Source organism: Stigmatopora nigra, unplaced genomic scaffold (genome assembly GCF_051989575.1).
Source record: "Stigmatopora nigra isolate UIUO_SnigA unplaced genomic scaffold, RoL_Snig_1.1 HiC_scaffold_26, whole genome shotgun sequence".
Classification (NCBI taxonomy): Eukaryota; Metazoa; Chordata; class Actinopteri; order Syngnathiformes; family Syngnathidae; genus Stigmatopora; species Stigmatopora nigra.
The window spans coordinates 1,154,133-1,168,918 of record NW_027551605.1 but is presented as its reverse complement, the minus strand read 5'-3'; the positions used below and the strand labels follow the sequence as shown (position 1 = coordinate 1,168,918).

At 36.6% G+C, this 14,786-nt stretch overlaps 1 protein-coding gene and 1 long non-coding RNA gene across 3 annotated transcripts in view; one reads left to right on the top strand and one right to left on the bottom strand.

Annotated features, from left to right (window-relative positions):
- LOC144192419 (uncharacterized) overlaps window positions 1–14,786 on the bottom strand; it is a 97,626-nt gene that overhangs the window by 54,029 nt on the left and 28,811 nt on the right. Inside the window, exons 5-6 of one of the 2 annotated variants that reach the window (XR_013325117.1) lie at window positions 5,468–5,556; window positions 3,212–3,278 (exon numbers count right to left, since the gene is read on the bottom strand). This is a non-coding gene — a long non-coding RNA (uncharacterized LOC144192419). The remainder of the gene's footprint in view (window positions 1–3,211; window positions 3,279–5,467; window positions 5,557–14,786) is intronic. The other variant, XR_013325118.1, reaches the window with a different exon arrangement.
- Window positions 6,976–14,786, top strand: part of tmem121ab (transmembrane protein 121Ab) — a 32,536-nt gene continuing 24,725 nt past the window's right edge. Inside the window, exon 1 of the mRNA XM_077711505.1 lies at window positions 6,976–7,224. The gene's annotated coding sequence lies outside the window, so the exon portion shown is untranslated. The remainder of the gene's footprint in view (window positions 7,225–14,786) is intronic.

The following is a 14,786-nucleotide window of genomic DNA, read 5'->3' as shown; positions in this document are numbered from 1 at the left end:
ACATTGATTTTTTTCATGTATGCATAGCTTTGTAAATTCAATTGTATGGGTTTACGACCTCGGTTTATCAATTTAAGCAAACTAAATAATCCTTTTAATCCATCTTTTATCGGTAGTCTGCTGTCCTTCTTTTAATCACTTGGGGCTCCATGTTCAACTACTGTTTGTTTACCTGAACCTATTTGAGGTTTCACACAGTGCTCCTATGCCCTACAGCAATCTCACTATAGATTCTTACATAACATAAAAGAACATTGCAACTACTGAGAGAATGTCAATCAAAAGAAGAAATCCACTCAGAAGATAAGAGCTACTCATTGCTATTAAGACTGATGCAACTGCATTTTTAATCAACAACTCATATCACACATGAATCTTGTTATGTCGGAAAGAAGCCTTGATTAAGATCAAACTTTAAAAAGAAAATACAGGTGGTCTATTTCTGTTAGAAATGAGCTAAAGGCTTAAATGGTTGACTTCTCTTTTAATGACTGCCTTATTGTTGAGTTCTAATCTGTCTTTTATAATAACCTGTGATAAAAATCCATATAAAATGCTAATTTTACAGAGAATTAATCATCGCAGAGAGGCTAATTGTCAGTTTAGTTCTCAATTGAAAAACCTAAAGGCTAATACATTTTGGAGTTTCTGATGGGACTAGAAACTACAAAAGTACTTTTGTTGTTTGATCAATGTGGTTGAATTGATCCAGACTATGAAGGTTTGTAGTTTAGGATTGAAAATATTTGAATAAAGTCTGTCGAACAGATGCCACTGGTTGGTTGGAATGAACATAAATTGAATGGTGGCTCCCACTAGGTTCATTACACTTGTCACTTACAATGAAGTTGAGGGAATGTGAGCCATATTAATTGGGTGTCATATTTTATGAATCGACTCAAACTGCTCAAAAACAATTGCTGAAAAATAGCAAAGGAAGTTTGAAGTACAAAAAGGGTCTAGAAAAATAAACATTACTAATTGGTAGATCTGTCCTTTTATGTTTTTTTTTTACAGTCGGCATATTTGTTGATAAGAAGTAAAAACAAATACTAAAAACATAGTGGGAAGTAAATAGCCAATGTTTTGTTTATTACCAGTGAAAAAGGCAAATGGGTTTCATGAAGAAATGAGCTAAATTACAAGATAATCAAAGCAGATTAGATGAGTCCTCTAAAGATCAATTTGCTAGTATTTAGAATTTCAACAAAATAATGACAATATCTTGAAAAGGCCATTTTTATGGCATTTTTGTCCGCTTGAGAGTCATCAAAAAATGCAATGACTCAATTCCTAAAATATAATTAATTGTTTAACCTTTTAAGAGCCGAGGCCAAAAACAGAGTGCTTGTGTTAAATTATCTAATTTTTGGATTAAAACCACACAAAATAGGGCTAAAGTATAGCCATATCTGCTCATATCTTGTATAGTTTTTACACTTAGAAAGCATACATACATTTACACGAGTATAATTGTCATTAAAACTTATGTATATTGTCTTTTTACTAACTTGTACAGTATGACAAAGTCAAATCTAAAATAAAATATCGAACAATGCACCATTATTCATTCAAGGTTCACCAAATATGTACTTTGTTTCAGCACCATAGAAATTAAAACACAATAATGTATTTACTCTTGACTTCTTAGTGAATTTGTATGCAGTAATTTCCCCTTTTTTTTGGATATTCCGTCAACATCTATCAACCTGCCTGCTCAAGAACCAGTGTCAAAAGTTACTGAACCTTAATGAGGCCAAATATGACCGCGGGTCAGTACACTGATGGTGCAGCAGGAAGTGAAAGACCTCCAAGTTGCGAACAGTAAGTCCCCTGTGATTGATGTGTGACCAGCGAGTATAATCTCTGAAAGCCTTGGCTCACCTCAATAACAACCTTACACATCCTCTCTCTTTCACCCTCTACTCCACTAATCCCTCTCTCTTGTCTTCTCCCATACTTCCTCTTCTTTTAATCTCACGTCTTCCCACAAGTTCCACTGGCTCTCCCACAGATACATTTCATTTATCAACGCAATACACTTTCATCATTAGAGCAAGACAACAAATGCTTATCAAGCCAAAAAAACACATCACCAAATAAACACAAACAGGGCATAAATATGAATAAGGATTTAAGTTTCTAGAGATGTTATTTCCGCACACTACTTTCCACGCACTTGGTATGCAAATGAAATTTTTCAAAGCGCTAATTCTGCTGAAAAAAAAATTCAATATGCTGATCCAAGGGTAGTTTTATCACAGAATGCGTCGCCCGACTCCCCAGAGTGTCAGGCAGGCTTATATTGCATTTTACAACCTACACACACATCACCCAACTTTAACATATCCACACACACCACCACAAACATGCTTCTAATTGAGGGTGGTCTTCTAAAAAGCCTATCCTAATCCACACTAGACAACAAGCCCACCTACTCATAACTATAGCAGTACACTGTCATAAAATCATCACATTAATAAGACAATGAATGTTAATTTGAACTATAGTCATGTTATATTGTATGAATTTGTCATTGGGCGCCATCCATGTAGTCGCACCATCCTAAGTGCGTCCAGCTTTGTCGTTTCAAGCGCTACCTGGCCTGATGCCGCTGCAGATGGCACGCAAGAGAGTGAAGACGTTGTAGTTAAAGCTTTGAAATGGAAACAAGCTCTGTTGAGCTCAGATGAAAGCCACGAGATACACAAGGCCGAGGAAGCCAACATCATTATGTATGAGTGTGTACTTATGTGTTATATATGCATCTGCAAAGAGCAGCACGGGGGGGAAATATAACTTTAACACTGGAGCCTATTTTCCCTGTACTGCATTGCTTCCTTTTTAGACCACACTCAAATTACTAATTTCCCCTTGGGATCATTAAAGTTTCATTTTATTGCTCCTTTCAATGTTGTGTAATGTTTAATTATAAGGGCACTTTTAAATGTATTCTCGGGTGATTAATAGCACACACATTGGCTTTAAAAATGGATTGGAAGGAATTGTTTTAACTAGAAAGTGACCAAATTCTCCTTTTTTTTGGGTGGGCCAAGTCGTCATATATTAAAGTGTGAGCTAACAGTTAAAGCTTTATTTATTCATCTGTTCTAATTGATTGTCTATTGAACTGGAAACTCAATTTTCCTCATCGATGACGATTTCCTTGGATTTTTTTTAATTCCTCTTAAAACCATGATATAAGTGTTACCTTGATTAGGCACCAGATCTCAAAACCAAGACTTCAAAGCAGAGTTGTAAAGAAAACAGAAGGAAGGCTGGGGGAAATAAAAAAAGTTAAGATGAGAGCTTGTTTAAAAGCGAGAAACTGCAAGCTGTGTGTGTGTGTGTGTGTGTGTGTGTGTGTGTGTGTGTGTGTGCAGAAGGCATGAATAATGGATAGAAATGTAGATGAGGACAAATTGACTCTCCATTAGAACTGCATTGAAAATGGAGAATGACACAAATTATGAAGGAGATCTTTAGTGATGCAGATTTAGGCACACTACTGTACTTATGCATTTAGTTTAAAGAGTCCAAAGCAGGAAAACGGGGTATGTCAAATCATTTCAATGTCCGAATAAATCAGGATGTCGCCACTTAATCTGGCAGACACATGCTGCAAATGGCGAGTTGGCAAAACAACACTCATTTATAGATGGCTTGTAGCTACATTTGTGGAATAGACGTCTTGCCATATGAAACAAAGTGGAAGAAATTGTAAACGTTCCTACACACGTCTATGTGGGGGTTCCCTGGGGGGCTAAACTTAAAGTCCCAAGACTGAATAAATCCAGGCCAAAAAGGCTAGAGGAGACAGTGACTTCATTTTCTGAAAGGCTACATGCAATTGGTGTAAATCAAGCGTTAAGAAAGTGGATTTGAACGTTTTTGGAAGGAAAAAAAAAAACGTAAAAAACTGCCATTCAATGACTCCCATTGGCCAAAACCCAACGTGTATTTAGAGCAGAACAAGTTTAAAGAAACTGGAGTGTAACTATACATCAATCTAAATTGATACATGCATTGAAGGCCCTTGATAATAAATCAAATAGTAGCAGAATATGTACAAGTGGAAAATATCATATTAAAAGAATCTATTCATGACTTAACCAAAGGCGGTGGATCATTTCTTATTGATGCTTTAATCAGATTACTTGCCAGTAATGTTAAATTAAGTCAAGTCAATTTTGCTTGAAGGCAAGCTTTCCCCCCCTAAAAAAGTAGTACTATTGTTAACACTGCAGGGGGAGTAAAGATTGGATTCATTTGATGAAATTAAATATGTGACTTTTGTCCGGCTTCAGATATACTGATGTGAGATTAGCCATATTGTACTAAGAAGCCCCCCGACATCTATAGTAGGCAGACACAGCATACTAACCACATCTTTATAAAATAAAAACACTAATATGGATGGGGCTTGGTAAGCAAGCCAACATACATGAAAACGAGACGCAAACTCTGACTTTATGGTGAACCTGAGCATAGTTTATATCTTTAATTAGCTCATCTACCTTCTCTCATGGTTGAGATTGAGCCCGCAGCATATTTTACAGCTCTAAACCACCCTCTTACTTCAACTATGAATCAAGGGCTGAATGAGGTTTTAATGCCTTCCAGTATCATTTGAAATATAAACTTAAACAGTGGATTTTTTTTTTCTAGGTGGCCTTGACAGATTATATCATATATTGATTGGAAAATATGCCTCGGATAATAAAGTAAAGTTGAAACTATGATTTAAATGCGCAAGGAGCATTTCAATAAGCAACATTATAGATGGTTTTGGATTGGATTTTGCATTAGGGGAGTTTTATTTTGGCTTTGAATGACTACATATATAAATATATATTATATAATACCTTATACAATAGTATATAATGTAGTTAATTCACGTTATTTTTATATTGACCTTGGATTGTGATTGAATTAGACTCTGGGGAGTATCAGTATGTTAAAGAATTACCATAAATGGGTATTTACTTGCATAAAAAAATGTTGATGACAAATTGTGCCAAGAATTTGAGGCCGAGGACATCTGTGTCTTTAGATTAGAGTTTGTTTACATCCCATTTGTCATCAGAGTATTGCTTGTGTTCTTAATGAAATGGTATGTTGTGCATGCAAACATACAAATATGCATTTGCAACTACAAGGAGATCTGACAGAGGCCATTTTGTGCCACATCTTGTCAATGTGACCATGACAACCAAGCTACAAGGTTATCCTGAAATAAGTGCACTATTCTGACAATTTTCAAAATGATTTAAACACATTTTAAATATTTTATATTTAGATTGTTGAGTATAGACGATTCATTACTAATAAACTGACAAAATGTGATAAAAAAAACATGTTCTGCTAATTCTACAAATGACCTTGTGACTGTACAGAGGGTAATTTAACCTAGTTTTTTTTAAATGGTTATCATACTCTGAAAAACTGGGAATTTTAAAATATCTACCTGATATGTGCCACTGTTAAAATCCTCATCTTGGTCCCATGATGTTGTGTTTTTTGCTCAAAGATAGGATTTGAAATCTGATTCTTATCCTGAAATACAAAGAGAAGAACAAAATCATTAATAATTTATCTTCACATCTTTTTCCAAAATCATTTGACAGTTCAATGCAATAAAAACGTTTGAAAATGTCAATATAAATAACTGAGATCCCAAATTTAACAACATCATTCACACAAAGCCTCCCGCTGTCATGACACGGTTAGCATGCAGACCTTAGTAATCAACTGCACCCATCAAAAGCGCTATTATAGTTGATCACTCAATTTCCAAAGAGGCAGTTACTTATGAGTTCAACACTCTCAGTTCTGTTCTTTTGACCTACGCGTACATAATGAGACAGTTGGGATATGTTTAATCATATAATTCAATGAAAATTACTATGAGTTAGTGTTGCATGCCAAATGACTGTCGTCCACTATCTGTCCAAACCACTTTAAATCTGATTACTCCTTACTGAGCGGGAAAAAACACATTTAGGCACTGACTGCATGTATACATGGCAAATTCTAAGTACTATATTACTATATTTAGTACTATATTTATAATGAATCATCTTCCCTTAATACTAGGTGTATTCTGAAGTATTTCCAATATCTAATAGAACCTTTTTAGACGCACACTCACTTCTAAGTGGGAAATAACTTCCCAAGTAAAAGTCTTTTGAGAAGAACACTGTTTTATTCATCAGTTTCCGTGACAAGTTATTAACTCCTATTAAGCAAAGTGAGTGGGGAAATTGATTTCAGGAACATTTTTCCACATCGCAATGCAAATGTAAAGAAAAGCCACAACAACAAAAAAAAAACTGAAAGGGAGGTGAAAGTGCAGGAAGAAAATAGATCACCAGGGAGAGGAAAAGTTAATTGTTTTGCAAACTAATCTGAAAAAAAAATGGAACAACTCCTAATTGTGACTTTTTTAACTGCATGGGTTTCCTCACTACGGCCCGTGGGCCAACTCCTGTCCGTTTTTTATTGGTCCGCAGCAAATAATGGACATATCAATGAATATGGTGTGCACAAGATGATTAAATTCAACCTATATTGCATTTTTTTTTAGTTTTACCACAATAAAGAGCTATTCTAATTTTTCCTGCACTCTCTACAAACTGTCTCTCTTTTGATAGAGTGCATAGTGACAGCCCCATCTAAACAAAATGGTCATTTATTCAATTTCCAACCAAGTAAACGATGTATCCTATTAATGGAAGATGAGAAAGAGAACAAAGGGGAAAACTCTTGCCGAGTGTATTTGGACTACAAAGGGAATGAAATACTTGGGGGACACTGTTGCATTCAATTTAGTCAAATTGAATACTTCTTTATCACATCACTGGCAAGAAGGCAAATGCCCTCTGTTTAGCAAGAGAGAGAAGGGGAGAGGGGTGAGAGAGCGATAGGAGAGAGAGAGAGAGAAGCTTACCCAAAGCGAGTGACTGTAGTCTGCAGAATGGATTCGCCATGCACTATGTCTGAACGCTGTTGCAAGAAAACGACGTTCTGTCGTCTAACTCAACAACAATCACTCTAATTTGGACCAGTGGGCTTTTTTCCACGTATTAATTTGATTTATTTAATTATTTTGAGTACTGTCATTTGCATTTTTTTTCTCCGTCAGCTCCAGAACGGATTTACAAAACCTCTTTTCAGCACCAGCAATGAGATTCAGCACCTTGGACAGAGACTCATCCGTTGACGGTAAGTCCGCAAAGTTAAGCTTCGCCTGTGTCCAAGACAAATGAGGGAATAAAACACACTATTTGAACATTATATTACATACCCCCTGAAATAAAAGCGAGAATATAAACAAAAAAAACTCATTTTATCATCGCTGTCAATCCCTACCGGCTGTAGTTTGTGACTTCTCTCTCTTTTCTTTTTGGGCTATAAACGATACACTTACGTGCATTCGACTTTTACCGTTTATAAATAATTTTCCCCGAGATGGACAACAGTCTTAAAAGTCACGTTAAACGACTCAAAACCGAAATATTTTAGGAATACCGTTCGTTTTAGAAGAGTCAGGCAGGGAGCGAGCTCGTGCCCGGCTCGTGCCTTCAAACTGCCACACGCACACGCACACGCACGCGCACGCGCACGCGCAAGCATACCGACAAGCAGGGTCACAAGAAAAATATATGGCTGCGATCACCGAGCTACTAACACCAATAATATTTCAAAGTGGCTGTCAAATAAAGAGAAAGCTGCACTGAGACGTCCTTGTTGACAGTAACAGAATATTCTGTGCAATGTTTTCAAAACTGTTGGTTCAATTTGGCTTCTGACACAATTTTACTGATGCTTTGACAATGGCAAATTGCTTTGAGTACTTTAAATAAATGATCATTTACGTTTTTGTGCACTGCTGACACTTTTCTTAGTTGGTGAGGACAATAGTTGGATAGGTGGTCAATTTATAAAACCTTTTGTCATTACATTTAAAGAAAAAAATATTGTTAAAACCACTCTAGGAGATAGACCTGAACCTTATACCCAAAACTCAGCAAAAGCAAGATTATCCAGACATATATTTCACTCAATAATACTACACCATGCATTCTCATATTAGAGATTTGGCTGAAATGTAGACAGAATAAGAATTAAATCAATACAAGTGTAGCAAAATTGTGGTCTATTATCCATTTCTGACACATAAAAATGTTTGAAAAAGTGTTGAATCATTTAAGTAACCTTTTTTTCCCCAAATTATAAAAAAATACACTTCCAAATGATTACTATAGTGCTTCATACATATGTATAAAATGCATAATAAGATAATCCTTCCATTCAGTCTTATGTGACATTGAGCAAAAGGCAAGACTACACCAAGGAAGGGTTACACAAATCAAATATAGAAAGAGACCACCATTCACATTCACCTTCACCCTGTTGCTCAATGAGAACTGAACACTTTATGTGAGTCAAGCTAGTGTAGCACTACTCCATTTGTGACTGCAACGCTCAGTCAAGCGTGGCAAAATATCATCACGTAGCGCAGCACATCAGAAATTCCACACGGTTTTAATTCTCGCTAAACAGTCTTTTAGCTGGGATTAAATGTTTGACCTCTTTTATTATTATTATTATTATTTTACGATAGCTGGATACCGTGGTCACCCAAGTATGCTCATTTCTAACTGGCTTCAGGCTTCAGTGTGTTTTGCACAGATACATTAATTCAAGCTATATAAAAGAAGAAAAATGAACATGCCAAGCTGAATCCAGATAAGAAGTGACCCCCACCTTCTTGCGATTTCCCCCTAAAGCACTGCAACTGACTTAAATAGTTCAAAATACACAATCAATGCCGAGCTTGAGCATAAAACCCGCAGTGATTCTTTTTTTTTTGTTTTACCCAATCCCGGATTTAACCGTGTCAGTTTTAATGAGGCTCATTAGGATTTTTGATTACATTGAGCGGCTGATAACACTCGGCGAGACGTTAACTGTCTTGATATGTCGACTCAAGCTGTGACTGACAAGAATTTAGTACAAATCGCAGCAGAGATATTTCCAACGTGCCCCATGGCCAGCGTCCTTGAGAGAAATCACATTTGGAGGCGCCTGTTTTTCTTCGGGATTATTAAACGCTGGGTTTGACTTTAAAGCAATTGCTCGGTGGTTCCATTCTGTGGATGACGAACCAAATGCAAATTAATCTATGTTGCTCAATTTATTATCCGATAAATAGCCTATGAATTTGAATAATGGCGCTGCAAAGGGTCAGGCCTAGTCTTTTCTGGGTGCTTTATTTAGCAGCAAAGGCATTTTTTTTAACTTAAAAGGTGTGTATACTCTGAACTGTCTTGTACTATAAAAGAGAAAATATTGTAGTGAAATGGCCTTTGCTTTAATAGAGATTGGTCGATTACTGGATGAGGTTGTCGCCCTGGCGTAAAAGTGGCTTTTCTTTGGCAAAAGGAGGGAAAAAAACTTAGGTAGCAGGTGGCTGTAATTACATTTTATATTCCTGATATCAGCATGATGTAGCACCACATACATACCATGACACAAATGGTCTAAAGGACATTTCATCTGCTGAATTGAAGCTCAGTGTAAGGTTTTGAGGGTCACAACAAAAAAGCAGTGCTAAAAAATGTATTGTACAACTTCCTTATTATGTACATATAATGGCCAACAATGTAAAACATTTTATCCCTACTATTTGGTACTTTCTTCATTTGATGAACTCATCTACATGTATAAGAGTTCCAATGCAGAGTTTCCCAGGCTTTTTGGAATTGATTAACCTTTTAAAATAACAACTTTAAGGTCAGCCACATACTTCCTAGCATCCAAAACACTGCATGGCTAGTGTGATCCATTTCAATGTTTTGCATTACACCCCTTGCAAACTGAGTCGCTTTACCCCATCGTGCACTTTGCATGCTTGTTGTGCCGTGAATTGTTGTTTTTCCTGCATGCCTCGAATTCCATTTATGGGGGCCTCTTTAAAATTCAGCCAGCCCTGCCACTGGAAACTCAATTAAATACAGTATTGCTATAAATACACCAGCAGAAAGCCAGCGAGCCTCTCAGCCCCCACACCAATCATCCTAGGCTTTGACCCCCCCTCCATCAGCACTGCATAGTAACTGGTGGTCAATTTGAGTGATGGGTTGATGACAATGTGGGTGGCTGTCACGCGGGCCGAAAAAAAAAAAAAAAAAAAGCATGCTCTTGAAAACTATGTGTGCCGGCAACATCAGTCGCGATTGTTCATTTGGCAGCGACAAGACGGCCTAAATGAGAGTGCTTTGTCTTACTCGGTATTACGCCAGCTTGTGCTATACTTGCTGAAAAGTTGTTGGAAACCTCATCGGCTGAAACACAGTTTCTATTGCAGGCTATATGTTGGATGCACATTTTTCAATTTGACAGGCTGACTGGAATCTGTAGTTTAAAATGATAAAACCTTCTTGATATAAATGGCAGCCATGTCAATCAAATGGGATTATCAGTCATAAACACAGGGGTGGGTCAACTTTTTGGGTCCAGGGGGGCACATTGACTTTAAAAATTTGACAGATGGGTCAGGACAAGATATGATACATATAAAAAAGTGCATCCGTTAAGAGTACATATGAAGTATAAACTGAAAAAAGGACTAAAGTATTAACATACTCATCACTCATCATTAAGGTAAAAAGTATAAAGTAATGAGGAATGTATTAAGAAATATTAAAATGTCATTTAAAAAAGATAGAAGGGCTGTAAAACACGAAAACAAATAAAATGGACAGAGCTACTGCCACTGGGTTCCGTGTGACGGCGCCATCTTGGGGAACAAATAATTAAAAAAACATTGTTGCCGGATGAAAAAGCCTAATGGGCCGTAGGTGGCCCGCGGGCCGTAGTTTGCCTATGTCTGCATTAACATGTATAATAATATAACTGAGGAATACATGAGGGAAAGGAGCATCTAAACTTCACACCTTGGATCTGTTTTGCAAATACATCCCTTAATTATAGATTAGAAAGGGTAAACGTGTTAACCAGACATCTATTATGGATTGTGTTGTGATTTTTTCTAACGTAAGCATGACATTTGTGTGAGTATGGGGCTAAACAGCACAAAAAAATGAAACTCCAGGAATTTTATCTACTAAGATGGGCCAAATAAATGAATGTAGTTTAAAAAGAAGTTGAGCTGAAGTTAGATTAAAGCATATCGCTACATAAAAGCGTCCAAATTGTGCATCTTCATCATATTTAAGTGGATGTTTCAGTGCAGTTAAATTAATTCTCTATGGGTGCACAATATTAAGGATTTCAAAGTAGGCGAGCAAATCTTCAATAACTCTTTTAATAATGAATCGTTGGATTCTGGCAGGACTTTGAAACTGTTCATATTATTCCATCTTTTAACTAAAGGTTGAATTCCAGTATCGTTATGCAACAAAAACACATTTTTAGATTTACACCCAAAGTCCATCTTGCTCTTAAAAAATGTCATGATCAGATTAAAAATGATTATATGACTGAGAGTATAAAAAATGGACAGGTGGTTTAGAGAAGTAAATAGCTCCTTGGGTGCTCACTATCCCATAAATATTGTGAAAATTACAAATCAAAGACCTAATTTTCGAACGTTTTTATAGGAGAAAACAAAGTGCTATGGTGACTAATAACTGCACGGTTGAGTGAGACTTTAAGGCTTGATAGTGTGATAAAAATCCATCCCATCCGCTCAGTGTTTCCTCATCTGTTGTGACCGTAAGTGTTTTCATGCCAATAAATCAAAATAACAAAAAATACCCTTCCTTTTTCCCACTTTTTTTTTTTTTGCATCTCATGAGAAAATTCACCAACAGAATCCACTTACATGGCAATCTGCACAACAAGTAACCCCTCCCCACCCAATCCAGACACATTGGCAGCACACAGAAAAGCAAAGTGAAGCAGTGAAGCTGGATAGAAATGAAATATTGGACCCATTGCAGCCCCCAGGCTAGCATTTATCCGAGATACACAAGCGATGGGGCAAATACATCAGCTCAGATGTCACAGTCTGGTCTATGTTAGAGACATATGACACATTTACTGTATTCCTTCAAATAATTTCACTCCCTCAAATGGACAACTTGCCCGAAATGGTCAGCATGTGCTTTATCATCTGATGATAACTACATTCTTACTACTATAACAAATACTTTCAAATAACATGGTTTTATATCCAAAACAGCAACAATAACGCATGTAATCAAGGTCTTACTATGGCAATTTCAGCTAATAGTACAATTTTGTTTTACACTCCAAGTTCACAACATGTACTTCAACATATAATATACACTACACACTTTTAAAATGTATATTTTGTCTTGTGGCAGGTATTTTTTTTTTACTAAAATTGCATGATCAATGAATTGGGATTAATATAGAATAAATTTGCAATGGCATTTTGCCCTTATTGGCAAATACTTGCACTTTAAGGCTAACAACTCTGAACAACATGGTGCATAAAGCTTAGCAGGGAACTCATTGGAGACTGGTCAAAGAGTAGTTGGTGCAGAAAATAGGGAAAAGTGCTGTAATCCCATGTTTAGGCATGGAACGGAGGTGAACACCTGGTTAAAGCTGTTTGGCACTTGCTTAAAAACTCTATTTATATACACTATATATCCTTATAAGGATTAAAAAAGACAGACTATAATTTTGTCCATACCAAACGACAGTAAGAATAAAATGAACTATCAAATCCCCCTGATTTTGAAATATCTTTATAGTCACCAACACATTTGACACTGAAAAAATATATATTTCTAAACCTTCTGTAATTTTGCTTCCTTGTTCAATTTTCAATGAATTTTACTCCTCGATGCAACGATGAAAGAAAGAAAAATCTGCCGGGAAATATTCTTTTCACGAGTAAACGGAATATAGTGTGTCACGGCTCCGTAGAAGGAGATATAAGAAGTTATTTCTACATCTGAATGCTCACCCTCTAAACTGCACTTTATTTTTGTCACCTAATTTGTATGCCGTATGCAAATACTCCAAAACGGAATCAACTCGATACATTTATACGATCATGGGGTACAAAAAAATAGATAGTTTTTCCTCTTCATGACAGTAGTATTTGTGCAATGTACACATCATTGTTAAACATTGTTCCTCATGGGTTGTGGGATAAGGTTCACTAGTTCCTTGCAAAATAACATTAAAAAGAAGACATAAAAACAAAAAGAGTAATGGGATTCAATGTTGCAAGTCATCTGAAAAGATTCTAGAGTCTATAAACTTTAACATGCTTTATATTATATACCGACCGCATTGAAATTTGTGCCTTTACGGTCATTTAAGAGAAATAAGAAGAACCTATAAAAAGGTGGGTTTAGGATTTCTTATGAGGGAGACATAGTAACTACTTCATGTACTTTTTAATCCACTCATATTTGGGTTTCAGAAGGAGTGTGTACTCCTGTCCAGATGGTGTTTAATCTGGCATATTGTCTGCTGTTCATAAGCATGGATTTGTGCAAGTGTGCCGAGCACGTGTCGGTTGGACGAGTGGGCGTCTGAAAGTGTCAGGATCTTCGCTTTTCCGAGGGAGAGAAGATGTTTCATTAATTTTGGGGAAGGTTGGCAGAGGCCGACCAATAAAAGTCAGGTGCAATCTGGGACTTAATGTAATAACGTTGACTATAAATTCACAGCAATCAGTAAATCTAAATCCCTTGCTTGTATCTATTCATTCATGCTTTTAATGGCTCTTAATTCAAGGTCATGGGAAAATGAATGTACTTTGGATGCTGCAGTCCAAAGAAAATAACTTAATCAATATGAGATTTAATGCAAAAATAATGTGGAGAATTCAAGTCAGGTTAAGAGGAATTTGTTTTCTCTAACATTTCTGGCCAAAACAAAGAAAAACTTAATTTTGTTAGCAATAAAAAGCTGTTTTCTCATATTTTCATAATCACAGGTGCAGTGGAATGTATCCCAGCAGATTTTTTTTAAGGAATATGCAGTACACCCTCGATATTTTCTATGAGCAAAAAGAGAAAAATATTCACACTTCACTTTGCCAACTGCAAGTTTTTGCAAAATGCATAACAGGTGTGTTCTAAAACATCCTTACGTTCAAAACTCTAAGACTAGTTTCTACATTATACTACTCTCACCATGTTTTGAATCTTGCAGATTATTTACACTCTGCTTAGATGTAGCAGATAGGCTCTTGCATGCAATTATGTTACTCCATATGCCTTCTGCAGTCATGTAGATGTTAATTAATTATACCATGGTCCAATAAGTAAACAACATTCTTTGCTTTGTGTACATATTCAACAATAGGACTTGGCTGAGAAGCAAGGAAATACATTGGGTTGTTGACAATGCCTTCTGATCATTTATTTTGGTATTGCAATGACATGCACGTCTAGGCCAAAAGCTATACAGTTGTTAATTAGAAGCATTATTTACTTTATGCCTTGTTGGGAAGTGTTGCCGCCCCAAAAAACTTTGACGGGACTCTTTTTGTAATATAATTAAACTGGACAAAGGCACTTGGATGCCAGGTTTGCCGACACTCTATGTTGTAGGGCTCTACAAGCAAGGCTCTCGTGATTTAATTGCGGCATAAACACACACACAGCAGGCAACAGAGAGAATCCAACAGACCGTGCCTTACACTTCCCTGGCCTGGGTAGCCCTTTTCGCATTTCCCCTCTCTCGTTTTTCACTTTCTGGCATTTGCTGGAACGACACAAATTCACCATCTTTGCGAGTTGTGTTAGGTGAGCTCTGCCATATTAGGG